We start from the raw sequence: 27,207 nt of genomic DNA on the forward strand, positions 1-27,207 counted from the left end.
TGTGGACTTTTAAGGACAATTTGTCTTATTCTAACACCCAAAGCAAAATTCAGCATACAATGTCTTCAATCCATTATGAGAATGGGGTTATTAAATCAGGCCCATTCTACACTCCAGGGGCAGCACCTAGAGCACCTGATGTTCTGACAACAGATCTGGGGAATCTCCTCCTAATAAACAATGTGGTAGAAGGAATGATCACTCACAATTCCAGGCGACTGATGAACAATGAATTAGTAAAAAGCAACAACAAGTACAAAAGAGAATGAGACGTTGGTGCAAGTAAGAACCCCCTCCCTCTTTGTAGCATTCTCCTATACCCAAAGGAAGACATGCAATTCAATGGACAGGGCAAGGAAACATGCTGCTGGAAGGGAACAAAGCCTCATTATACAAATCCTTGATGCCCGCTGAGTTATTTCATGTTATGTTAGATAGTGTTATAATGAGGGCAGCATAACATACTATATTTGGTGAAGACAGGTGAGAACACTTGTAATATGACGACTTCTGTCTTCTAACACTGCTTTTCCTAAGAAAGCTGGAGCTTAAAATATGCTTACATATGCCAAAAGGAAACACGTCAGACACGAGCATCTCTAAACACTAAGCAAAGTGCCTTCTTAGTCAAGACATGCAGAGAAAAATCTAAACCCTTGGCATGCACAAACCAGAAACAGTTGTTTAAACATGCCGGTTTTCAGTACTTGCTCAATATTATAATGCAGTAATATGCAAGAGGAGTACGTAACATTTTTAATTCCCAAACTTTCAACCATAGTTCCCTGCTATGAGCCCTTTACTACAATCTCATTACAAACATCTCAAGGAGAACACACATCACATCCCGGCATTTCGTAACAAATGATATCTTCCATAGCATGACAATACAGCATTTGAGCAGTTTGAGAAATTTCAGAACAGGTATTGCCTAGCCGATAATAGAGGCACTTACAAACCATTGACAGGCAGTACAGACTTAGAATTATGACTAATGCAATAAGTAATATCTGGCCAATAAAAGCACACAGGGGTCCCAATAGACCTACAATCTGAGTCTGAAAGGTCCAAGAAGACTCTGGACTGGTGTGAAGGAGTCTTAGATTGTGACATATGTGGGTAACAGCGTCAGTAATATTGCTTGCGTAGCTTGGTAGGAGAGTACAGCAATCGCGCTTCATGACTGCACAAACGCCTCCTTCGGAGGCCAGAACAATATCTAGAGCTATACAATTCTGAAGCACCATATTCGGATGGCTACTTTTTCTTGGAATAACAGGGTCAAGGAGGACACAGTTGCATTTGCAATATCCTCCACTAACTATGACAATTCGGTCAGGTAGTCTCTATATATTTGAATCCCAAGGGCTGGTATAAGATATCCCACCCCCACAATAAAGTTTTCTCATGCAGTGCTTCTTCTAAAACAGGACTGAGCTAGACAAGTGGAAGTATGACGGACTGCGGGCACAATCCCCAATTGATGGGTATCCAGGTATAAGCTTTGTCGCCACAGATGAAATAAGTTCCAGAATACATAGCATACCCAAACTGGGAGAATGACAAAATTAAGTTCAAAGTCAAATATGAAATTATTTATCATTGCACTGGAATTGGTGGAGAAGTAATAATGACATTTGCTAGTTCCCTTGAGCAAAGGACCTAGGTTAATGTTCCATATGAGACCAAGGGCCTCATTACGACCATGGCGGAATGGGTTTAACGGTGCCGGTAGACCTGCCGGTGCCGTTAAACCCATTCCACCCTATTACGAGGTCCCCTTGCGAGACGTCCTTTGCGGGTCCCGCGAGGGGACCAGGGAGCTAACAACGTCATTAACGGGCCCATTGTTAGCTCGGTCCCCATTCCCATTGAGCCCTATGGGGGCTCAAATGGGAATGGGGATGGTCCGGGAACGGGTTGCCTCAATGGGGAAATACCGGGCCCTCCAAAGTCGGAATGGCCCAGTATTTCCCAATTCATGGACCACATGCCTCCAAACTCGTAATGAGGCCCCAATTGTTGGAGAGGAAAAGTGGAGTGCTGCAGGCTTAGTGCATACTTGATATACAGTGAGAAAATTCAGAGGACTGGTAAAGCTCAAGTGGAAATAAGCATCCCTATAAGGTCCTGGGCCTTGAGACTGGGTAACCAACTTGACACCCAAACAGACATCCCGCAATAGGTAACCTTCGGATAAGTCATGTGGTAAATGACCATAAACCCAGCAATTGCTAAGATAGAACATGCAGGCATACTGCCAGGAAAAGTGCAAGAAATTATTTTCACTGTGAACCCAGGAATGTGCAGACAGACTGTCATCTTCATGACAGGTAGTGTGAAAGGCACAAGTCACAATAACACATTTGCATATCAATATCCTATAAATTACTATGATGACAGAAATATATCCAAACGTCATGTACACTAAGTGCAATCCTTGAAAGTCCACGTACAAGAAACAGACAGTATCTGCACCACAAAAGTTCATAACTTGCAGACAAAATTCAATTTAGTTAATCAAAACAGAAAGGCAGCAGAACACTAAAACAATACATCTGCCAAACCAAAACCTCCAGGTTAAAGTTTAAAGGCTCCGTGAAGATGAAACAGCATACATATCAAGGTTAGAAAGTTCTACCAAATGTCAGATACTAGGCAAAGAAATCCATAGTCCACAGTTTATGATCGAAAGTTCCACCTAAAAGTCCAAGCTACAAATATCCCAGGTACCAGAGCCATGTGCAAATAAGGGTCATTGTAAAACACAGAATGACCAACAGATGATACCAGCAAGGACCATAAGTTGCAGATATAGGTGAACCAACAGTAGTGGCTTCTACTCTTTGCCAATGCACCGCCACCTCAGGAGAACTCATTGTTGGCGAGGAGACAAATTCAGGGGCGAGTGACTTGGTCAATTGCTACTTTGTTCAGAGCTATTGGCTTTCAGGTAATCTTCCACCAGATCACAAAGCATACCTTTGGCAGGTTGCATTGTGAGATTCAGAGGGGTCAACACTGAAGTTGGTACTCCAGCAGCAAGGTCCTTTCTAAAATATAAAGCAGTCCTTTTCGATGTCCCTGACCAGGATGGTGCAAGAACACTTCCATGGTTGAACTATGTGATGGGTCTGAGCGCAAAACCTGGTCGTCCCCTCAATCCTTGCTGCACTGCATCAAGCACTTTGAGCACTAAAAGACCATATGAAGCAGAAGTATAAGGATTGGTATTATAAATCAAGGTGTCTGAACATCAGCCAGGTAGGCAAAAAGGTGGGATATCTTGATCTGAAAAAATCCTTTGTTCAGGAAAAGTACCTCACGTTGATTGAAGATAATGAGGCACAAACCCAGTTTCTGAAAGCTAGTCTCTGGATAATTCCACTTGCAGGTGTTACAAGCTCGCCTGGCATAGGAGACACCTCAATGTGTACAATTTGTGAGAAAGTGGCTGAAGAGCTACATTTCTTGTTCATCTATCCCTTGAAAAGGTACCTGCGGCTTAAGAGGCTTGTTACAATCTGTGAAAGGCTTGTTACAATAGATGAAAAGCATTGTATAAAGAGTACTATAGTGGCATTAAAACTCTTTTTATACAACCAAAGTAAAGTAGACCTTCAGGCGCCATCACAATTTTTAAAAAGATCTTGGCACCTAAGAATGAAATATATTGTTAAATAGCTTTTATTTGTGTGGATGTTTGTATATTGATGGTTTTTATCTAGTCATATTAAAGCTATACTCTTATTAATATGACCATGGTCTGTTATAGGTGGCTTCTTTGCCAATTTTAGTCTGTAATGGTGTGTGAGTTCTTATTCTTAACTTGGCATTTTGTCTGTGATTTGTATTGTTTTTATGTTTACTTTTATGGCTACCTGCCAATATAAAGTTGTGTACTACTAATACACTGAGGTCTGAATGGGTTAGTTTCTTCCAGAACTTCAACTACCTGACAAAAGCGCCATACCAATAGTTTCCGCAGGGACCTCACTATGTGAACGAGATTCACAAGCTGTGGATCCTGATTCAGCATTTGTTTGTTTGTTTGTTTGTTTGTTTGTTTATTTATTTATTTATTGTGCGCGCCAGACCCAGAGGTATCAGGGCGAAGGTGAAAAGAGAACTTACAGCTTGGTTACAGTTGTTAAAGAGCAGAGGTAAAAACAAATTTTCTCGGTGTTACAGGATGTGGGTAAAACAGCAAAGTACATGTATAGCGGCATGCAAGTGTAGACAAGAAGTCATAGTTAACAGATATTTACATGTTATCAGATTTGCATCAGAATACAATACAAGCAGGCAAGGGCTAGGTTAGTGCAGTAGAGTAGAGTGGGTTACATATCTTTTTCTATGAGCCATTTAATTGTGTTCTTTCTAAATTTGATAAACGTTTGGTTGGATCTAAGTGTGTGTGGTAAGGTGTTCCATAATTGTGCTGCCCGAACCGGGAAACTGGCCCCTCCAATGGTGGACAGTTTAAATCTTGGCACTTGAAGACAGTTAGGGTTGGCAATTCTTGGCGGTCTGATGGAGTTTGTTCTGATAAATCGTTCTGTTAGGTAGCGAGGGGCTTTGTTATTTAGGCATTTGTGGATGAGGGAAGCCAATTTGAGATTAATTTTTTCTTGGGTGGAGAGCCATTTGTGTTTCCTTCTTATTTCAGAGATTTGTACTCTTCTAGGGATGCGTAAGGCAGCCCTAAGAGCATTATTTTGGAGCACTTGAATTCTGTTGATGGTTTGTTTGTTTGCCCCTGTGTAGAGAGCATTACAATAATCAAGTTTTGATAGGATGAGGTCTCTAGATAGGATTAAGCAGCTGTCAGCTGACAGGAATTGTTTTCCGGCTCATAGTAATTTACATGTGTAGGCCATAGAGGAAGCCAATGAGTTTACCTGCTTGGTAAGGGATAAGGTTGAGTCGAGGTAAAAACCTAAGGTTTTTACTTCTCTGGAGACGTTGATAGAATTCCCATCAATAATGAATGCCGAGTAATTAAGGTTGAGTTTTGAGATGCAAGCTGCGGTGCCCTAGATGATGTGCTCTGTTTTGTCATTGTTCAGACACAGGCCATGGTTGTCCATCCATGCCTGAACAATGCTATAGACTCTGTTCACCAAAGCCAGATCTTCCGCATAATCCCCAGTAAGTGGTAGGAGAATCTGGGTATCGTCTGCACAGTTGGTATAGGTGATGCCCAGAATGTCAAGATCGTCAAAGAGTGGCTTGGTGGAGATATTGTAGAGTGTTGGTGAGACACATGATCCCAGGGGCACTCCACAAGTAATAGGTATCGGGTCTGCTGCGGCCGATGGGGAGAAGACCCTCATAGTCCTGTCACTAAGGAAAGACTGTACCCAGACTATAGCTTCCTTTGAGAAGTGGGCCGCTGAGTCCAGGTGACTGCACAGGACTTTATGGTCCACCAAGTCAAAGGCAGCTGATAGTTCTAGTAGGAGGAGAAGTGCTAATTTTCCCTCATCTCTTGGGCCATTAGATCGATAAGGGCTGTCTCTGTGCCATGTTGTGGCCGGAAACCAGATTGGCGAGCGCCTAAGAGTAGGTTCACCTCAAGGAAGTTTTAAATTTGAGTGTATGCTACCTTATCTAAAATTTTTAGTAGAAATGGCACCGTGGTGATGGGCCTGTAGTTGGTGGGTATGTTGGGGTCCAATGTTTGTTTTTTTCAAAAGAGGGAGTACCCAGGATTCTTTTAGATTGCGCGGGTTGGTGCCAGTAGTTAAGGAGGCATTGATAAGTTTGGTGATGAAAGGGGCTAGATCTCTAGCAGCGTCCTTGATCAGTTGTGCTGGGCATAGGTCACATTTGCAATTGGATGGTTTATGCGCAAGAATCGTTTTCTCTATCTCAATAACTGAGACCTTAGAAAAGTTTAATTGGGTGTGTTATTTGGGTTTAAACTTCAGTGTTTTGTTCGGGGGGGTTTGAGTTTGAGCTGAGAGTAAAGCTTTCTTTAGGGCTATTTTGTTTTGGAGATTGGCCACTTTGTTAGTTAGTGCTAACTGGATGTCAGTGCACCAGGTTTCATCTTTAATGGAGTCATCCTGTACTGCAATTGGGGTTTCCAATTCTTTTAGAATAGAGAAGAGCTCGTTCATGCTAGAGTTAGCTTGTGTAATCCTGTTGTTATACGTTTCTTGTTTAGCCATGATTATATTCTTGTTGTATTGCGTTGAGATATTTGTTAGATTGGTTTTATTTTCTATAGTGGGGTGTAGTTTCCATGCCGTTTCACATTTTCTTTTCTGTAATCATAGGTTTTTTAGGTGGGGTGTAAACCAAGAGTTGAGATGCTCTTTGGGTTTGCTGTTCCTAAGTTTTAGTGGAGCAATACTGTCAAGAGCAGTATTCATAACATTATTATATTCTTCCACTAGTAAGCTTGGGTCTGTATAGTCTGGGAGGGAGTTGAGATTAGGTAGGACATAGGGTAAGATGTCAGCTGTGATATTTTTCTTGTTTCTGGTTAAAGTGGGTATGGCGGCAGGAGGTATTGGTGCAGCAGGTCTTTTAGTATTGAGAGTAAAGGAGATTAGGTGATGGTCAGCCCATATTTGGGGGGAGATGGATCTGATGGAGAGGTTGCAATTGTGATTTGCAATCCAATCGAGAGTTCTCCCTTTGGTATGGGTGGCGGTGTTCACTTTCTGAGTGAAACCTAATTCTGTCAGGATGTTAGCTACGGAGGTAGCCTGGTGATCATTAATGTCATCATACCCTAGGTTAAAATCTCCTAGCACTAGGGTTTGTGAGGAGTTGTTTAGTTTTTCTGAGATAATGCTGGTAATGTCTTCATTAAAGGTGCTGATCGGGCCTGGAGGTTTGTATAGGAGATGGGTGTTTAGTGTTTGGGAATTGGCGGTAGGTAGTTTAATGGAAATTGACTCACAGGATTTTAGGTTAGGTGTGGCAGTAGTTCTCATACAGAGATTAGTTTTGGGGATAATCGCTAATCCTCCGCCTCGTGAATCTGGTCTATCAGCTCTAAGGATTGTATAATTGTCTGGGACTGCTAGCGTTACTTCTGGGCCTGCTGCCTCATGGACCCAGGATTCTGTGATGGCGATAAAGTCAAGGTCATTTTCCAAGATGGTCTCTGCTATGTCTGTTGCATGGGCGACTAAGGATCTAGCATTTATTAATGCAGCTTTAAGGTCAGGTTCTGACTATGGCATTACGCGTGAGTTAGGGGTGGCATGTGGGTTAGCGGTGGTCTTGTTTCTTTTAGAGTGCGGCTTAAGGCTGGGAAGTGGGGTGGCTTCCATTGTGGAGGTATTTTAAGTCGGAGGTGATTTAGGTTGATATATTTAATGAGGGGTTCAAATATTTTGGGTAATCGTGCACGGAGTCTGAGATTTCTCTGTGCTGTGTTGCATGGGGATTTAAGAATAGGTTGCCTAGAGGGGGCTCCCACGTTCTCTGGGGGCATGGTGATATAAACAGTGGTACTAAGTAGAGCTTTCAGGTTAATGATTGCGGCCAGATAGACTTGGGTTGACAAATGGGAGTACATATTGTTTGAGGCAGGTTAAGCAGAAAACTAGCTAGGCCGGTCAGGCTACAGCATACTGCTAAATGCAACAATCAGATGGTGGGCAGCATAAGGCTAGGTGCAACAATCAAATAGTGGACAACATAGGGCTGAATGCAATAATCAAATGGTGGGCAGCATGAGGCTAGATGCATCAATCAAATAGTGGACAGCATATGCAATAATCAAATAGTGGGTAGCATGAGGCTAGATGCAACAATCAAATAGTGGACAACATAGGGCTAAATGCAATAATCAAATAGTGGACACCATTATGCTAGATGCAACAATGAAATGGTGGGCAGCATGAGGCTAAATGCAATAATCAAATGGTGGGCAGCAAGTTAATAAGTAATTGGGTATTGGTCTGGCTAGACTGGGTCATAGTGTCGACTGGGCAATATTGAGACAAGCAGAATTCTGTACAAGTCTTGTATGAGCAGGCTAAAGCTATAATCAATATTGCTGAGAGTGGAGGGAGCATTACAGCATACATTTTATGATGGCTTATGGTAATATGTCAAATGCAAGTAGGCTTGTTACAGTTATGCAGGGGAAAACAGAATTATTATATGCAATATTTGAACAATAGTAGGACATACTGGAGTAGGCTGAATCAGTAGTAGAGCAGCAAGTGTCTAAGTCAAAGTGAGGACATACGCTAAAATTAGTTGGAGCCGTTACGCCAGAAATAGAGGTAGGCTGCCTCAATATAAACAGCATAAGGTATAGATAGGCTAGTTCAATGTAAACAGAATGTCATAGGAATAGACTGATTTGTTTGGGCACCATATTGTTAAAGTAGGTGAGTTTCAGTTTGAGCAACATATAAAGTGAATGGGCTAGTTCAAGTTGAGCAACACATCATCAACAATAGGCTAAAATGTTTGAACAAATTATCATGGAAATGGGCTAATTCATTTCGAACAGCACAACATAAAGATAGGCTGATTCAGTTTGAGTAACATAACGTGCAAATGGGCTAATTCAAATCGAGCAGCACACCATGCAGAAAAATAGGCTGTTTCTGTTGAATAACATATTAGATTTGTTTGTTGTACTGTAAATAAGACAGCCTGCTATAGCAGGCACCTCTTCACACGACCGATAGTAATGGAAGCACGCATCTAGTGGGCACTGTTTGTCATATGTAACGAGATGTCCGTGGAACAACAGGTGTTTTTCCTTTCTGGGGCACAACCACGCAACCAGGCTTACTTTTTTAAATAACACGTAATGATTAATAGGCTATATTAGGAGTAGGTGGGACAAACGGTCAGATGTAAGGCACAATTTGTAGTCACACAATGCTTAGCAGGGGCACAGTTCCTCACATTAAAGCCACAAAGTATATGTGTGTGAATGAGAAGTTCGGAAAGGAGTAGAGTAGGTATATTGCAAAGTCTTACCCCGAGTTAGAGGAGGCGATGATCTTGGTGGAGGGGAGTAATTATGGGCACAAGCTCATACGGCCCCAGACAGGCTCACGACAGGGTAGATGCCTTGGTGTTAGTGCCTTCGTGTGTGGGCCAGCTTGAGCCTGCTGGCTCACAATTGGCTGTGAAGTAAACGCTGGCAACCAATCGGATTCAGTTGCTGGCCCTGTTGTAGTTCAGAGCAGAAAGGTGGCAGTGAAATGGCAAGTGGCCATTTTGGAGAGGCAAAAACCTCATGTCGAGCAATGGTGAATGTTGCACTGCGGTGCAGTAAAGGCACTTTTCAGCCGAAACAAAGATTTTCACACGACATCTAGGGATCGTAGATAATTTGTAGAAGTGCTCCGGCGAATGCAGTAAATAATTTCAAAATCATATTGCAGGCTTCGTACTGCAGCAAAATAAGGTAGAGGGCCTACCTTAGGTCAAGATGCACCTTTGTGCCACCTTCAAGCAGGGTACTGCTCCTGCATTGGGGGGGGAGCACCAGCTCCTCCTGGGGCCAAGGCACTGATATATATTTGACCATATTGACTGACTGGGGGCCGTGCCCTCCCCGTCTGGTGCTGGCCCCTCCATTCCAGCAACACTGGAAGAGTCAGACATCAGCAAACAATCTGACACATCACTCGTGGTTGTGTCAGTGGTCGCAGTAGAGCTGTAGCCACACCAAGGAAGATTGGTCACAGAGGAGGTGATGCCTGCTGGGGCGGCGACATTGGCGCAGTATGCTGCATGGATCCAGGCCTGGATACCTGCACACTTGGCAGCAGAATTAGTCATCAGAAAAACTTAAAATAGACCATGCCACCTTGACTGGTGCACAAACGTCCACTGGTGTATCTTAGCCAGGAACCAGTGTCCTAGCTGTAGAGGGTGACAAGATTCATAGCTGGTTCAGGCAGAGCTTCAGGGACCTAGGCATGAAGAGTTCGGACAGTTTTAATCAACATGCCACAATATTTAATCAGAGTGTTATCTCGTAATGAAAGACTTTGAATGTGGGGCACTGCTGGAGGTGCAGTTCCAATTCTCATGGGGTGTCCTGTGAGGGTTTTATAGGCAGAGAGTTTGTGTTTATGCTGCATGTTGTTGCACATGGACAACAGAATCAGAGGAAAGGCTTGGGGCCATTTCAATCCAATTTCCTTTGTTGGGATACATGTCCAGATCACTGCCTCTCCCAAAACAATTTATATTGTGAAAAATATAGTAACACGTGGAGAATGTGTAGAGAGTGATGTAGGGGGAGGCTAAATCTTATCGGCAGGAACAAATGGTGGGAGCCACATGTACTTTGGAAGATTATAACAGGGAAAACTAACTATTGCTTTGTGCTAGTGTTACATAGAATACATTGCATGTCTGTGATGCATATAACATGAATTAACAATGCATTAAAGAGTAGGCCTAAATCCTTGCAGGCCATTTTAGAGACACAGAATAACGAGGCCCCATTTTCTGCTTGAGTATTACCTTCTAACTTCCATGCACGTTAGGGAACACACACAAACACCCACATATAAGTGTATCTGGATAGGCCTCTGAACAATTAGCTGGGAATGCAAGCAGCCAAATGGGAGAAGGGCAGCAGCCCAGTACGAAGGCCCTACTCATGGGAGCCGGCAAAGGTCTTGAGCTGCCAAAACACAAACTGAGATTTAGGGCAGAAGCACCCCCATAATATTGATAATTCCATTTGAACTACCAGATGCACAGGAGAAAGGCTCTTAAATCCCTCATGAATTGGATGGCTTAGTGGGACACAGTGTCTATATCCACAGAGGGGTAACTGATACAGGGGTGAGCAGAGAACAAGATCCATGATTTGTACCAGGGAGAGCAAAGAGAGATGCCAAATTTATAAGATTGCAATGGAGAGGCATGGTGAGGGCACCTACGTGTCTGGGATGAGAAAATAGTTGCTTTGTTTGCAAGGACCAGGCTGTCCTCGAAGTTATCTACTGAGTTCATGTTGATGGCGAGGTGCCTATCAAATGGTTAGGAGCAAGGATAGGGTGGGGTCTTTGTAAGTTTACCCAATTACCTTGCAGTGCTTTGAGGTGAAGAGGATGTTACCCGTGTGCGGTGAAGATGTAGGAGAAGACGGCACAACCATTGGAGAAGTGTCCAAATGTAACTATTAGCATATAAATAGGTAGTTGCCAATGAGGATCGGGGTTGAATACTGTATACCAAATATGTCATGAATGATAATTTGTAAGCTTATAAGATGAACTTGATGATAAGAGAGAGCTCTGCGGCAGTGGACTTATAATACTGTATCGTTGTGTCCTTTTTGCATGCAAAATAAAGCTCTTGTTCTTCTCGAAAAAGGATACACTTAGCCCTTTTCCCAAGTGGGTTATCTTTTCTATGTCTGATTGTTGTGGAGTTACCCTACACCTTACATACTCCAGACATCCTCAAAATAACATCTCCATTTTGGCATGCTACATGCACGCTAGACCATTGGTGATAAGGAGCAATGGAACAGCTGAGTTATTCCTAAAGATTTACACACTTCTCTAATAACCTGACCAGTAAGATGGGTAACTTGGTTGCTGTCAATAATGAGGGGCAATCCAAACCGAGGTATAAACTCTGCTAACAACTTCTTAGCCACTGCGCCAGCTCTGTTTTTCTACAGGGATAAGCCTCCTCCCACTCAGAAAATACATCAACAAGGACTAAAAAATAAATGTATGTCAAGCAGGCAGAGAGGTGTATGAAGTCTGTATGCACATGCAAAGATTAACCTTCCGAACCGGAAGTCTTGTGTGCACCACTATCTTAACATTGTAGATTAAACATATGACACTGTTTCCTCAATAACTCAGAGCCATAGAAGCTGAACCAGGACCCATCCAATCTTGATGCAAAAGTGATGATATAGTTTTTACGTGAATATGCCAAGCTGTGAGCGTCACAGACCAAGTAAGGGAGAAGTACCTTGGGTGCCACCAGGTAGCCATTTGGGGAATGACACATGGAGACTACACCCAGGTTCCACTCATGTTGAGTCCAGATCACTTTTTTAGCTTCCAGGGCTTGATATTGGAGGATTGCCATACTGAAAAGGGAAGGGATAGGTGACTGTAGCGCTGCAGCACAAACAAGAAATTCATTAGGAGCCAAACGCTTTTTTAAGGTCGCTGAGTGAGCTGCACTATCTGCTGAAGCATTTCCTTGGGCTGTAGATGACTGCGAGGAATCATACCCCTTACATTTCACTATGGCTTCATCTGCAGGAAGAAACAATGGATTTAATAAAGCTGATACATATTTTCCATTTAATATTGAGTGCCTGTGGAAGTTAGATATCCACGTTGCTTCCAAAGAATTCCGAAATCGCGGTCCACCCTGTGGGCGGACGGCCGTTATAGAGCATAACTGATCTATTTCAGGCCAGAGTACACGCACAGGTGAGAGACACGAGTTTGGCAACCCATGCTGATTTTGCCATAGGTAATCTAAAACAGCATGGGAGGTAAATACAGAATACCCAGGAACCAATTCCCCAGTTTCCGGAACATGAATACAATATGTGTCAAAAAACATAATCAGATCAAGTTTCAACAAAGGTACATCAGACAAATAAACACAGGATGACAAGAGTGTCCCCACGACAACCGGACAGTCATGCGGCTCCCCATCCTCAGGGGTTGGTAACAAAAAAGCAGGATTTAGAAAAGCTACTTTTCAGATCAGGTGAGATGGGAATTTGACAAGTGATGTGTCTTCCCTTTTAAGCAATAATGACATTGCATCATGGGGAACTGCAATTATGACAGGGTGCCCTTGTACGAGGGTGTCCATTTTCTCTATCAACAGGGCAGCAGCGGCAATGGCTACCAGACAAGCTGGGAGTCCAACTGCTACTGGATCTAAAGCTTCGGTGTGATATGATACCCACCAGTGCTTATCACTGTGTAACTGAGTCAACACACCTTTAACAATCCCATTGCACTCATCACAAAACAGCACAAAGGATTTACTGTAATCCGAAAGACCTAAAGCTGGAGCCATCACAAGTGCTTGCTTAACAGTGACAAAGGCATCATCTGCTTCTGGGGACCATGGCAGGGGCTTGGGGTGGAATCAAGCATGAGGTTCTGGACGGACTTAACTATGGATACATACTCCGATACACATTGCCTACAGTAACTTACCATCCAAGGGAACCCCCTCATCTGTTTTTTTGGTCTGGGGATTAGAGACTTTATGGATTGCCGCAATCCGATCCTTAGGCAAATGTATTTACCCAGCAGAAAGCTCATGGCCCAGGTATCACACAAGGGACGGACCCAACTGTATTTTGCCTTTGGATGCCTTGTGATCCATTTAATCAAGCGCTTTCCACAGAATAAGTGAATCTTCCTCACACGCTCAAATAAGGGGGAGCCAGGGAGCAGATCATCTACATATTGCACCAGAGTTCACCTACCTGGAAACTGAACTGAATCAAGGTCTTTCTTTAAAAGTTGTGAAAACAGAGTAGGACATATTCCACTAGAAGCCTGCATCAATATGAACAGGTTCTGACTGTCAGGATGTATGGGTATTGAGTAAACTGCTGCAACACACACCTACGACAGTAAAGTACTTGCCTGAGTAAGGAATGCATTACAGCTGGGTTAGCAACAACCGCAAAAGCTGGCAACACAGTGGCATTAACTGTGCTGTTAAATGTACTGACTCACTAGGCTCTGCCCTGCGACATCACTGTGTGCTGGTGGCACCAGAACCAGCAAAATGGGCATGAAAAGCCCTATGCATGCTAAACCTATGAAAATTGAAATGTGAAATTGGAAAAGATGGCTGCCAATCTGCTTTGCCTGTGTCAGTGGTGGAACAGGAGACCACACTGCTGAAATCTGTCACTGGGCTTCCCACATAGTGAAAATGGAAACTACATGAAAGGCAGTGATATATTGCGAGGAAACCCAGAAGTGCTCTGAAATCCTTTTTTCCTTGGTTGCTGAGATTACAAAATAATGGTTCCAAACATCAGAAAATATTCAACATCCTTGCTGGGTGTTACCCATCGCTTTATTTAAGGAATCAACATGAGCACACAATGTCAGGAAAAGCAGAATCCATCAGAATACCCACATTAAAAAGTGCGTGCTTGTCTGTGAAAATCTGTCAAGATATGGGCGCAATACCACCGGCCGCCTGTATGACACCATTCATTTAATTACATTAGAAGCTTAAACGTGTGCAGTTAAAATCAAAAGGTTGGAATTAAGTGACTTGCTATCAAAAGCAATGTAGGTTGCAACTATTTAATCTCTATGTTATAAAAGACTGGAATTAGAGTTCTGTTTGCCTGTTTTGAAATTGTAAGTTTATTTTAATCAAAGAAAAATTTAAACAAAGCGATTTTTAAAGTCAGCATAATTCCAGCCAGAGAACTACAAAGCAAATTCTACAGTTTGCCCCAACAAAAGGCACCTCCTGTCTGCTCTCTGGCTCAGGAACTCACATTCAGGTGTTAATGAAGAGGGGTGGGGATTTGAGCTGCTGCTCCTGGGAGAGACAAAGGACTTCCTTGATTGAAAAGATATGCAGATGCAAGTGTCAACAGAAGCCCCTGCCAGAGAAAAGAAGAGGGGATTGATCTTGGTCCACCAGGAACTTTGGGGGTGGGAACAGACAGTTTTGTTTATTCTTAAAGCACAGACAAGTATATTTGTCTGACAAAGGACTGTGCGAATTTGTAAAAATTGTAATATTACAGTATTGTTAATGTGAAATGGTTGGTCACACTTTAAAAGTACTCAGAGCTCTGTGCTATGTTCGGGGACATGACTGCAGAAATTGTGGTTTTGTAGCAATTGTATTGATGCCAGAAACATGAAACTCATATGATTATGCCCAGATATCATTCACACATATGTGTAAAATTGTGGACAAATCTGACATTGCGTACCAGACCAAAAGTGCGAAAAATGGCCAAATCTAGACCCAAGCTCTCACCGCGATGGGGCTCAGATGAATACTTGCTCCACAAAATATGGGGTAGAGATGCGCTATTGCTAGCAAGTTTGTAAATTGTAAATATGTCCTATAGGAAAAGTAGATTTCATGTGCAAAAACAAGGGGAAGTTTTCCCTGTATCATAAAACACATAATCATGATGACACTCTGTTTTCTTCTCAAATCAAGAGAGAGGAAATACCCTAACCAATAGAATACTTAGGGGGTGTGCCTATTACAATTCAGCATGCCCACCCCTTTAGGAAATACATAAATAGAGACAGTTGAGGGCTCACCAAAAAACACACACACACATTCACCCACCAACTGATTGCTGGCAGAGCACTTTGCAAGAGAAATCCATATTCCAGATTCCAGACTCCAGAACTTTGAAAGCAGAAACGCCCATTTCCAAAGCTGAACCCTTCTCAGCTTGGCCTTGTAAAATCCAGAAACCAAATTTTATCCCAGACCTCTAAGCGGAACAAAGAACAGCCTGGCTGTGCTGTGCTGCTTTCTTGCTAAGAATTCTTGCCAGAATCCAATGATCCAACCCAGTAGATCCGTGCTGTGAACCAGAACCCGTCAGATCTAGTCCAGTCGCACTGTGTGGTGTCCAGAGTGCCTTGCTGATTGCAGAACCAGAGCGCTGACCAGACCAGGCCGGTGTGCTAGCAGAATTCATGTCCAGAAAGCATCCCAGACCAGATCTCTGATGGGTCCATTCCAATATTGGTAGTGAGTATCCATAGCATAGGATTGTCACTAGCAAATGCATTGTCCATAAGTCATCCCTATCCAACCCTATTCTCTTAATGCCAGAACTGTATTGCTATAATATGTTGTCTTGCCTGAACTCTTTCTCTTACCCTATAGTCCTTTGTAATAGTAGTGTTAAAATCATCTTTGCGCTGATATATTTTCTGAAGAAAGGAGAGCGTCTCGGCAGGCCAAACCAACCAGTGATATCCTGGGCTGGTGGCTGCGCTGTCGTGTAGTTTGCATCTTCATAGTCTCCCCTAGTGTAAGGAAACCTTGTTTGTTAATTTTAAAAAGCGCATTCTTGTTTTGCTATTTTGACTCTTTCTGAAAAAAAACGACCTCCACAAAAACCTTCATAACTTCTTCACTGTTTATGCTAGAAACAGAATATAAGTGTCTAATTGAAGCTAACCTCCTCAGCCTTACAAGGAACCCAAACTCCTATCTCCTCTCCTTACAGTTTTTCCGCAATCATGCTTACCACATGAAGAAAAGTTTGCCCGCAAACTTTTCGTTTGGCTCAAATCTATCACGTGTGAAGTAGCTGTTCATTGCCTCTGACCTCAGAATTCAACTTGCTAGTTACTTAATAATCATTGCTAGTGTTTGTCTGAAACTATACAAAGCGGCTCCTACTAGTATTGAAACCATGTTAGTGAATGAAATCCATTTTCAGTGTTTTACCATTCATTCAAAGCCACATTTAAAACCATTTTGACAAGTTTGCAATCATTCCTGTTTCTCTCTCTGTGCTTGCTGGGGGGAAATTGGGATTGATACTCCTTTGTTAAATTCTATATTCCTGAAACCTGTTTTCTCTCCTTCCTCTCTTTATACTGCATATTGGGGGGATTGAGTAGTGTGCAGGGGGAAAGAGTAATCACATTGCATTTTTGATTGAACACACAAAGTATTATCCTATGCTGCATTATTTTTCCTGTCATTACTCCGTGTGATTAAAGAGATTTATTGTGAAATCACCCCGTTGGTGATCATTGTATAACCATTAAAATAGTGTGATATATATATTGTGAAATACTTAAAATAAATAATTTTAACTTTGCAAAACAGCCTGTTTCCTGGTTCATTGTGACCGGGGGGATTCAAAGAGAGGGGCGTGATATAAGGGTACATCATTCAGAAATAAAAGAACTTATAGACATAAATAAATGATTAAGGGTTTGAGTTGTGCATCCCACGCTAGGCATTGACTTAGGTGAAGTGCCAGGTTGAAATCACATATAGTGCGCAAGTCCTGAATTAAACAAAAAAAACTATTTGCCTGGATTCTTAGTAAAATAGGAGTATTACAGGGGCTGCTATTTGGTACAAAAGCCAGACACATTTGTTTAACATGGCAATTCACAGAACCGGCTCAATATTATAAAGCAGTAATATTCAAGAAGAGTACACAGCATTTTCAATTCCCTAACCTGCCCCATAACAATAAAGATCTGGAACGTCTGTCAGTCCACTAAATGTAACAAACAAATATCCCTTTTCCTCAGCAATCAGTCCTCAGCAGTTATCTTAAGCCTCTAGGAAAACCACATCATCAACATTTTCTTCGGTTAGAGGTGGCATTAAAAGAATTAACCCAACTGGTTACCATATCCACAGAAGGAACAGATTCAAGATCAAATCCTTCTTGAGAAATGTTTTGATGTGATATCCTCCTTCCTTCCCCTACTAGCAGCAAACCAACATAGAGAAACTCTAGAAGCATCATTTGCTAGCGGAACAACCAGACCAAAAGAGCCACCCAATGCTACATTAAATGTTATTGGTTATTGGTATATCTAAACCATCCTTTGAAAAGTCCCACACAGGTACCCTTCAAACATTGGTTTCTGTAGATGAATGAGGATAAGGCATAGTAACATCAAACAAACTTTCCAGGATAGATCGAAGTGCTGGCCTCTCCCTGACCAAGTACTGATAAATAGCCCTGCTGCAGAAACTATGAGAAAAGATAAAGGGCCTCATTACACGTTGTGCGGTAATGGAATACCGGTACCGGTAAAGGTTTACCAGTACCGTTAATTCCTTAAGCCAATCACGACCCGGACCCACTGCTACGGAACCCACAGAACCAGCAGGAAGAGGACAACAATATTGCACATCCCCGTACCTGCGTCGTGATAGAGCTGGCAGTCAGACTTCCAATGACAGTGCTCCGCTGCCTAAGCAGCCTGTGTGAGGCACTCCTGTACAGCCGTGTCAAAGTGGCAAAGACAACCAAGCCATGTGAAGAGCACCAAAAATGTGCAAATGACGGAATGTGCCAATGCCACCTGAAATTGACATGCAACCACCAGAAGAGCATGATGGGGATGTGGATGAGTACGGGTGGAATGCCCCGGCAGGACATGCAAGAGGCAATGCCAAGAGGGCACAACGATGTGCGTCAGCATCTGATTCTGAAATCCCATCAGGCACAAAGGTGAAAAAGCATGGACGGAGATGGATATTGTCGCCCTGGCGCATGTTTGGAGTACCATAAAGGACCCTGTCCGAGATAAATGACACATACGCAATGATGGAGACCATGCTTGGGTTTCAACTTCAGAACAACTGTGTATTGGACAGAATGTGATAATAAATGCAACACCCCAAAACACCCAAATGCACCCTTACCCCCCTCCCCCCAAAACACCCAAATGCACCCTTACCCCCCTCCCCCCAAAACACCCAAATGCACCCTTACCCCCCTCCCCCCCAAAACACCCAAATGCACCCTTACCCTCCTCCCCCCCAAAACACCCAGGTGAGTCTCATGGTGTCTATAATGTTTCCTGCACCACATATGCCACCTGGTCCTTGGTGGAGCTAAGCATCAGGGCCCCCACCGACATCGGGTTGCTGTGATGCGGGGCGCCTCAGGTTGCGCAGTGAGCGGCGCAGGGGGCTGGTCTGCTGGGAACTTGCTGAGGAGGAGGTTCCCGGTCGATCCTGTGTTGGGGGTCGGTGATGCTGCTCCATGATGTCCCCAATACGTAGAATGGCCTGGCGGAGTTGGCCCATCTCCTGGCATATCCTGTCAGTGCAGGCCTCCATGGCCTCCTTTGTTTGTCCAGCATATTTTTGGAGGTCATCCCTTAGACGGACTGTCTCCGCCACATGCTGGGCGACCAGCGCAGCCATGTCTTCCTGCCTCCGGCTGATGGTTGCAAGGTCTTCCAGGGTGGTAGATGCCGCTGGGCTGGTTGGCGCGCCCTGGTCCATGCACCCGGCATCCGGTGAGGACAGCTGAGGGCTCCATGCACCTTCTACAGTGAGGGTGTCATGTGCTCCCTGGGTAGCAGATCCGGATGTTGCCCTCGGACTCCCCTCAATGGACCATGTTGGGCTGGGGTCATGGATGAGTTGTAGGACGTCGATTGCGTCCTCCTCGTCACTGGCCGGTGCGGTGGCTGCTGCCTCCCCAGTGGAGCTGGTGGCTGCGGAGTGCGTGCCCTCCGTGCTCATCTCAGCAGTGATGGGGCACACTTGCGTGGGTTCGGCTACAACAGGAGCCGTGCCCTCAGGCTGTGATGCAATGGTGCTCCTGCTGCCCTTGGCCCTCTGCAGATGGACTGTCCTCCCACTTCCACTGGAGGTGATGGCGGTGTCACCCCTCTCATGCAATCTGGCTTTTTTGGCTGCTGGGGGAGTACGTGCTGCGGTGCTTGTCTCTCCAGTGTCCATCGGTGATCCTGTGGAGGACATGAATAGGGTACATCATCGTTAATGGGTCTAGGTGCCTCATGCAGAATGTTCACGTCATGCTGCTCTATGCATTGGGGCCTATTCATCAGTGATTCTTGTCATGGGGATGTCGGGTTGGTCATGCATAGATGGGTCAGTATTGCACGTGTATATGGTGATGCATGCATGTATGCGTGTGGCAGGACCAATGGCCTAGTCATCGACACGTGTTTGGGGTACCCCCTCACCCTTCACTGTGCATTGTTTGACGTATTCACTCACCTCCATCAGATGAGATGGCCACACCATGCTCCATGTCTCCGACCCCCTCTATGGCTTCGACTCCGATGGTGGAAGCACATGTCTCCTCCCACTCCTTCATCTTCAGAGGTGATTCTGCGCCTCCTCCTGTGGCCATTGCAAGGTTGCGGTTAACTGAAAGGATATTCCGCACACGTAGCCGGAGGTCGTCCCACCTCTTGCGGCAGTCCTTCACGCTGCGGGTGGTAGTGCCCACTGCACTTACTTTGCGGGCTACTTCGTCCCAGATGTCCTTTTTCTTGATGATCGCCGCACGGCGCATATCATTGGCGAATACGACCTCCGCATTGGCTGCAAGTGTGCTAGTCAGCATAATGAGCTCCTCTGGTGTGAATTTCTCTTTCCGCTGTCGGTCAGAGGATTTTTTCGGGGCCTTTGACATCTTCAGGCAGTCCTGGATGGTTTTTGGTCAGAGTTCTCCGGTAAGATGTCCTGGATGCAGAGGATGGCACTGGATTGTGTTTTTATAGATGGCCGCCGTTCTCTTTCCCGTTCCTGTGCGATGACGCTATTTCCGGTTCCGCTTTTTGACGGTGTCCGCTAATAGCGGTGACCGCTATTAGCATGTTGCGTGAGGGAGGAGGTGCTATCAGCACTGTGGTGGAGCCCGGTAATGGGCATTTTGTGGACTTTTGCGGCATGGCGGTAATGGCATTTATGGCATGGCGCTATGCTCGTGTCCGCGAACTCGTAATGGGCCGCTATTAGCGGTCTTTAGCGAGGGCGGACATGCTAATAGCGCCATGCCGTTAAATTCCGATTTTTACCGCACACCGTGTAATGAGGCCCAAAGTCTTCACAGCCAATGTCAATAATATCTGCACAGCTCCCAAGGCCTTCTGCACCCTCCGATGTCCAGACATTTAGGGCCTGATTCATGGAATTATTTGCACTGTGCAATGTATCTTTGAACTGCTCAAAAGTGACTTTGCGCTTCCGACACAAACCCTGATTCACGGAGCCGTGCAAAGTGTATTTTTGCAGTGCAAAGTCCAGACAAAGTCAGTGCATAGCTATTTTTGCAGTACAAAATTACTTTGCCCACATCTCAGTACCTCATCCTATCAGCCACCGAGTCCCTACTGCTCCAACGTGTAATGGCTCCAAGCATCATGTTTAAGGCCAGTAAAATATAGAGAGGGAATACATCCAAAGCAGGGAATACATCTAAAAAACATGTTCTGTGCCCATTGCACACCAAGTATGCAGCACTTATTATGAATTTGATGCATTTTACAGAGAAAAAAGGCAACAAACAAGGACATTAAAGTGTAGTAATTAAATACTAGTGGGTAAGGTGGACAGCACCCTGTTTATAAACATGAGGGACAGGTGAGTAGGGTGGAAGAAAGGAGGGCACAAGGGAAAGATGATGTGTATGGGGAGAGTTAGCATGAGAGAGAGAATGTATGCGAGTGGGAAATGGAGATACAAAATACAAACAGGTTCCTACAATAGGCACATTATGCCACTCAGCTATCTTGCAGGGAATCAAGAGTATTTATTGCCAAATTCATAATTCTAAATATGTGACTATGTGAAGTTTCAGAAAATGTGTGAAAAGACGGAAGAGAAAGTTCCTAGATTGAGTGACGCTATTTAAGTATGAGAGCGAAAATGGTGAAAACTGCAACAAGTGAGAATTCTGCATTTGAACATGTGAAAAAATATAGCCTGAATCCATGAGGCGTGGTAAGGGTAAATCCGGTGAGGATATTGGAATGTGTCAAAACCCTATCACAACATTGAGGGCTTGTTGAGACTTATATGGCAGTGCCCACTGGGTATTAGAATCTAGGAAGGTGGGGTGGGGGTGAGAAAGAAGGAGAGCAGAAAGCAAAAAGGAAACAGAGCAAGAGATAGATACTAACCCAGACAGAGAATGAACAGGAGATGGGGTGAAATGATTAGAGAGTTGGGGAGAGCAAAAGAAGAGTGAAAAAAAGAAGAGTTGAAATAAAGGAGGCAGAGATAGAAATAGGGACCATCAGGAGGGTGTTAACACAAGAGGGTGGATGAAAGTAAAGGAGAATGAGGGAACACATGAGCCTAGGGAGAGAGAGCATGAGGTGCATGCAAAGGAAGATCAAAGGGTGAGAGGCGGGTGACATGGACAAGTGAGAGTCTGGTTTCTGCAGTGCAGCACAGTGAAAAAAGGGAGGCGGGAAAAATATGAATATTGTGCATGTGAGACGAGGAAAGGAATAGAGTGAGATGGTGAGAAGGGCAGTGTAGGAGGTGGAAGAAAGGAAGTGGAAAAATAAGAGTTGTGCGAAAGAGGATGGAGAAAAGGAGGGAGAGATGAGTGGGAAATAGAGGGAGGGTAGCAGGGTAGCAGGGTCCCTGGGTGGTCATAAGGAGAGAGTGCAATGAGAAATAAGATATAGCCTCTCACCAGGCCCCTAGCTATCAAAGGGTGGACATTGGACAAGAAGAATATGAGTTGGAGGGAAAGATCAAGGGGGGACCGTGGGGAACGCTGAGTTGACAAAGCCAAAACACAACCGTTACTATGAGCCACTGTCTCCTCCACAGAATTTAGGGGGAGGGAGATGAGGGCGAGGTTAATGGAGATGAAGATCAAATGGTGGAAGGGGGACAAGTGAGGGTCTGACCTCCACCTGGGACAGCAGAGAGGTGATGTGGAGAGCACTAAGAAAGGAGGAGGGATTAGGAAAGAATACAACGATTAGGCACATGTGACGAAAAACAGGAATCAAGTCAGTGAGATGGTGTGATGATACTGGGTAGGAGCATAGTGGATGAAAGAAAGCAGAAAAGGAGGGCTATGGGGGGGAAATTGGATTACAGTGAAATAATAATAATAATAATAATAATAATAATAATAATAATAATAATAATAATAAGATAGATATGAGATAAAATGCAAAAAGACAGAGACGCAAGCGTTTTTGCGTGTACCTTTGCTACTGCCATGCACACATACTTCATGAAGAGCAGGAGCTAAAATATCCTGACTGTACCCCAATTCAGGAATTCTTCACTGGCACACTAATGATGTGTTCCCAGTATCAGTGACAGAGCTAATGCTACCATGACTGCACTACTTTGCACTGTTGCAACACGCAGGAAACATGCATCTTCCTCATCAAAGAAATCCTAACTGTCTGTTACCAATCCGTACACATTCTGAACGGTATCAAGTAATAATGTTGCTATGAAAAACGTGGTCAGGTTGGTGACTTAAAAAAAATGCATTAATGAGTCACCCTCCAGGCTGTCAAACACTTTCCCCACATATTCAACGACTGGAAGTAATAATATACCTGACCGCTTTTTCACTGCAACATTATTACATGGATCCATTCTGAACCCACAGGGGGCCCTTTTAAATCATTATCACATCATACAAGGATGGGGAGGCAGAATACCTCTTACACTACATAACAAGACCAACTCAGGAAGTTGGCAAAAAGTCAGTATTGACTGTTTTATTTTCAATAGTCTAAAACAGGGAGTTTCAATGGACATCAAGACACGTTCGATCATGCTCTCAATCATTTTGCATAAAGAACACACTTAAGTACTAAACATGTGTTATTCATGGCGTCATACTATGTGGCAAACTAAGAAAAACCTACAGGGAGTTGTGATTGGCTTAAAGGCAATATCTAAGTATACTTTCTTTAAGAGATCGGGTTGTGATTATTTCTCTACAGTCAGGTAGACAACTTATGTCCACCCCTACTGCAAGTTATCTTCATCAGTTACTAGACATGCTGTACAACATTGGCTATCAAACTATAAGGCCCTTCATTATATGGCCTTCTACAATTGGTTGGCACGCTTGTACCCTTCAGGAACATTCGGCTCACAAGCAGAACATAAGCTGGTACCCCAGCTGCCATCGGGTGGACTTGACTGTTTCTTCCCACCCTATTAGCCCAACATCTCTTATCGCTCATGCCTCTGACATTCAGATTGTCTTTGAACTTGTCCTTGCAAAGTATAACTGCTCCTGAGAATAAATGGGAGTATAGGCACACTCTTATCGTAGTTCAAGTTTGCACGCCCCAACTCCTATTTCCATCCTTGGTCACTTGACAGGAGACCATATTTCGGCCTGTTTTGCAGCATTTAATTGTCTTGAATGAATAAACTTGCCACTTATGGTGTTCTTTCTTGCACCTTAACAAGGGCTGATTCAGCTTCCCACGTTCACTGTTCTTCAAGGATAGATAACCGGTTCTTGGCCACTCCATCCTTTAACACCGGGCAAGACAGCTATTCCAGGCCTTTCCTCGATCTTCAGCTGTTTTCTTACTGCGACACAGCTTTCTGATCCTTCTTTCTTCATGGGTCTAGGCTTACTAAATATGTGACACTGTTGTCCAGAATTCTATATAATGTCAGCCCCGCCTGCAGTCTATTCACTACGTATAGCTAGCCTTTAAGATCACTTAATCTACTTGTGTTGTTGCCTCTGTACAGTTATAAAATGACTTGCATGTTCTGCAGTGCTCTTCACACGTAAAATCTTCATTCCGCATATGAAAGTTTACTCGTTTCTTTATTAAATACAAATAACTAGTTCCGTTGTGCTTGCGCTCAAATATCGAATATGATGAAGTTCAGGCAAATTAGCTGGATTTGTGATAATCGTTATCCCATTGGCTTCAATTTTTTCAATATAAGTTTGTTAATTTGATAACTGAACCTCCAAAAGCAATTCACGTTGAAACAATTTATTTGTTTATTAATCTTCTCATTTTCCCCCAACATGTGTTTCCCCATTCATTATAATGGTTCTTTAGGAGAGGTTTTTGTGCTCATTATTTGCTCTAAAATATATAAGAACAAGAGTCACATTCTTAACACTGTATCAAAATTTCTTCACATTTCAAGAAACAAAAACATGCAGTATTTTTCAATTGTGCAATATTAAGAAATAAATGAACTTACATTTGTACTGTCTCAAGATTGAATGTATTTGTTTGTCTGTTCACTACTTGTATGTCTTTCCCTGATGTGTTTCAATTTAAATGTCTGGGTCTCATTTGTATTCTCTGGCTTTTAGTTTTTCATAACATTTTATCAGTGTTTTTTGGATATTATATTTTGTCGCTAGGCACTCATTTTTTCAAAAAAGGCCTGGTTTCGAAAAATATATATTATTTTGTTATAAGAGATCCATTTATATTGTGATCTATTCTAAAATGGAATAACGCATATAGTTTGCAAAACTTTCTTACCTCACTGTGTTTTTGCTGTTCTTCACTTTCGGTATAAATAAATTTCAGCATTGTGTGGAGAGCGATTCCTGATTCAAAATGGCTGCTATTTATACATTACGTAATGGCGTCGGAGCGCGATTTGCGTGCCCATGTCGTCACGTTACGGCATCCTTTTTAGATTGGGATGTCGAAGTACAAACGTGATTTGTCTTTTTGCAAAATTAGAAAGCGAGCTTCCAAACTTATGAATCTTATTTGAAATAAGATTTTCCAATTCATTTTCCAATTGTTTGGAATTCCATAATAGGAAGAGAGTTGTTCCATAATTTGATATATGGGTAAAAACTGGTTTGATGTATACACAGAATAGCAATGTATGACACAAATGAATCACATTATAAAGTGATGCAATAATATAATGCACAAAACAAATTAAATGCAAGTTCAAAATAATAAATATAATGAAATTTGGTAACAATCGATAAGTAAATGACTAATATGCTGCGCTAAAATGTAGCATGTGCTAATATGAAATTAACATTAAAACCAAACAAAATCATTTTCTTTTGTAAGGTTAGAATTGAATTATAAGTTTATATTTACATAAAATGACCAATTTCAGTATCTGAATTCAGTCCTGTGTTGCAACAATCCACGAGACATATCCAGTTTGCTTCTCTCTGTCTCAAAAATGTTTCTTTTTTACCTCCTCTTTCTGGAGTGTCCACATGTTCCAAACAATAGAATGCTATGTCTTTTATTTGATCCTGATTATGTTCTACTTCAAAATTTTTACTCAATGGATATCTCAAATCTCTTTTTCTTATGGTCTGCAACTGTTAAGCAATTCTGGTCTATAAAGGATGTATTGTACTCCCAATGTATGTTTTGGAACTTGAACAGTGAATCCCCTAAACAACATATTTGGTGTTGCAACTAATGAAGTCTAAGAATTTGTGTTTTTGACCGTTGGGCATTGTGATCTCTGTTTTTCCTTTTTCTGAATACTGGCACATGCTGCAATTGCCCCATTTGAAATTGTCTGTTCATTTATTTGATTGCCAAATCTTGGTTATGCCTTTAGTCTTCTTTTTCTTTTTTAACAAAGTGTGAAGGACACAAGATTTGTTAGATATGTTTGGCTCTACGATATGTGATACTTGGAGAGTCTTCCAGAGGAGGTGCCAGATCCACGTCTAGTAGTAACATATGCCAATGTTTTTTGAGAAGTTGAATGGCTTCCGCATAATAATTTGTGATGAACCTTAACGGTTGTTTTGCCTCATTCAAGTCTTATTTTGGTTTATTTTGTAAAATTTATGCCCTGGTTCTGTCTTTTGTTTTGTTGTATGTTTTTTTTTCAGCAACTCATTGGTGTAGCCTCTTTCTTTAAATTTATTTTTTGCTATTGAAATATGTTTTTCCAGTTCTTCTTCTTTAGTGCAATTGTGTTTGATTCTCAGAAACTCTCCATATGGTATGTTGTTCATTATGTGTTGGGGATGATTACTTTTGGCATATAAGATGCTTTTTCCTGATGTTGGTTTGATATAGATAGTAGATTTAATTTTATTGTTATCTATGTACAATTCTAGGACCAAAAAATGAATTATTTCTTGACTTTTTTCCATGGTTAGCTTTAGATTATATTGATTTACTTGATTCTTTACTTTGTCATCAGATTCTATACACCTTATTCTTCAACCATTCTTTTCAGTGTGTCACCCTCATTTCTTGTGACGTCACCAGCCTATGTTTCTCTCATCTTCATATTCCTTCGGTGACCTCCTCCAAGAGATTGTCATCTCTGTGAGGGTACATCATATAGGGTTTCTCAATGGATACCTTTTCTCGAAGACTCTCCGTGGAATAGGCACAATCACTGGTGTCTTACATGTTGTAGTTTCCAGCTTCCAACTTATAGGCAAGATGGGGGCGGGACTTCCTGCAGAGGCATTCAGCTGCTCCTCTACACTCATCCCTCTGGTTGATTAATGTACCATTCTTTGAACAGTCTCCACATCTTGGTATCCTCTCTGGAAGAGGTGCTTCTTTGGAATCCAGATTTTCACTACTCCTTTCAGGGATCCTGCTGACTTTACATGTTCATCAACACTCCAGGTCAAATAGCTGCACTGTCCATTTGGATTGCAGTAGATCCATCACCTCATATACTTCTTGTGATTCCTTTGTTGCAGGAACTTTGTTCCCTCAGGTGCTAAGATGCTAAGATACCCATATCAATGTTGTTCTGCCTTGGAACTGT

The sequence above is a fragment of the Ambystoma mexicanum genome, chromosome 2p, assembly GCF_040938575.1.
Source record: "Ambystoma mexicanum isolate Mex_15411 chromosome 2p, UKY_AmexF1_1, whole genome shotgun sequence".
In the NCBI taxonomy this organism is placed as follows: domain Eukaryota; kingdom Metazoa; phylum Chordata; class Amphibia; order Caudata; family Ambystomatidae; genus Ambystoma; species Ambystoma mexicanum.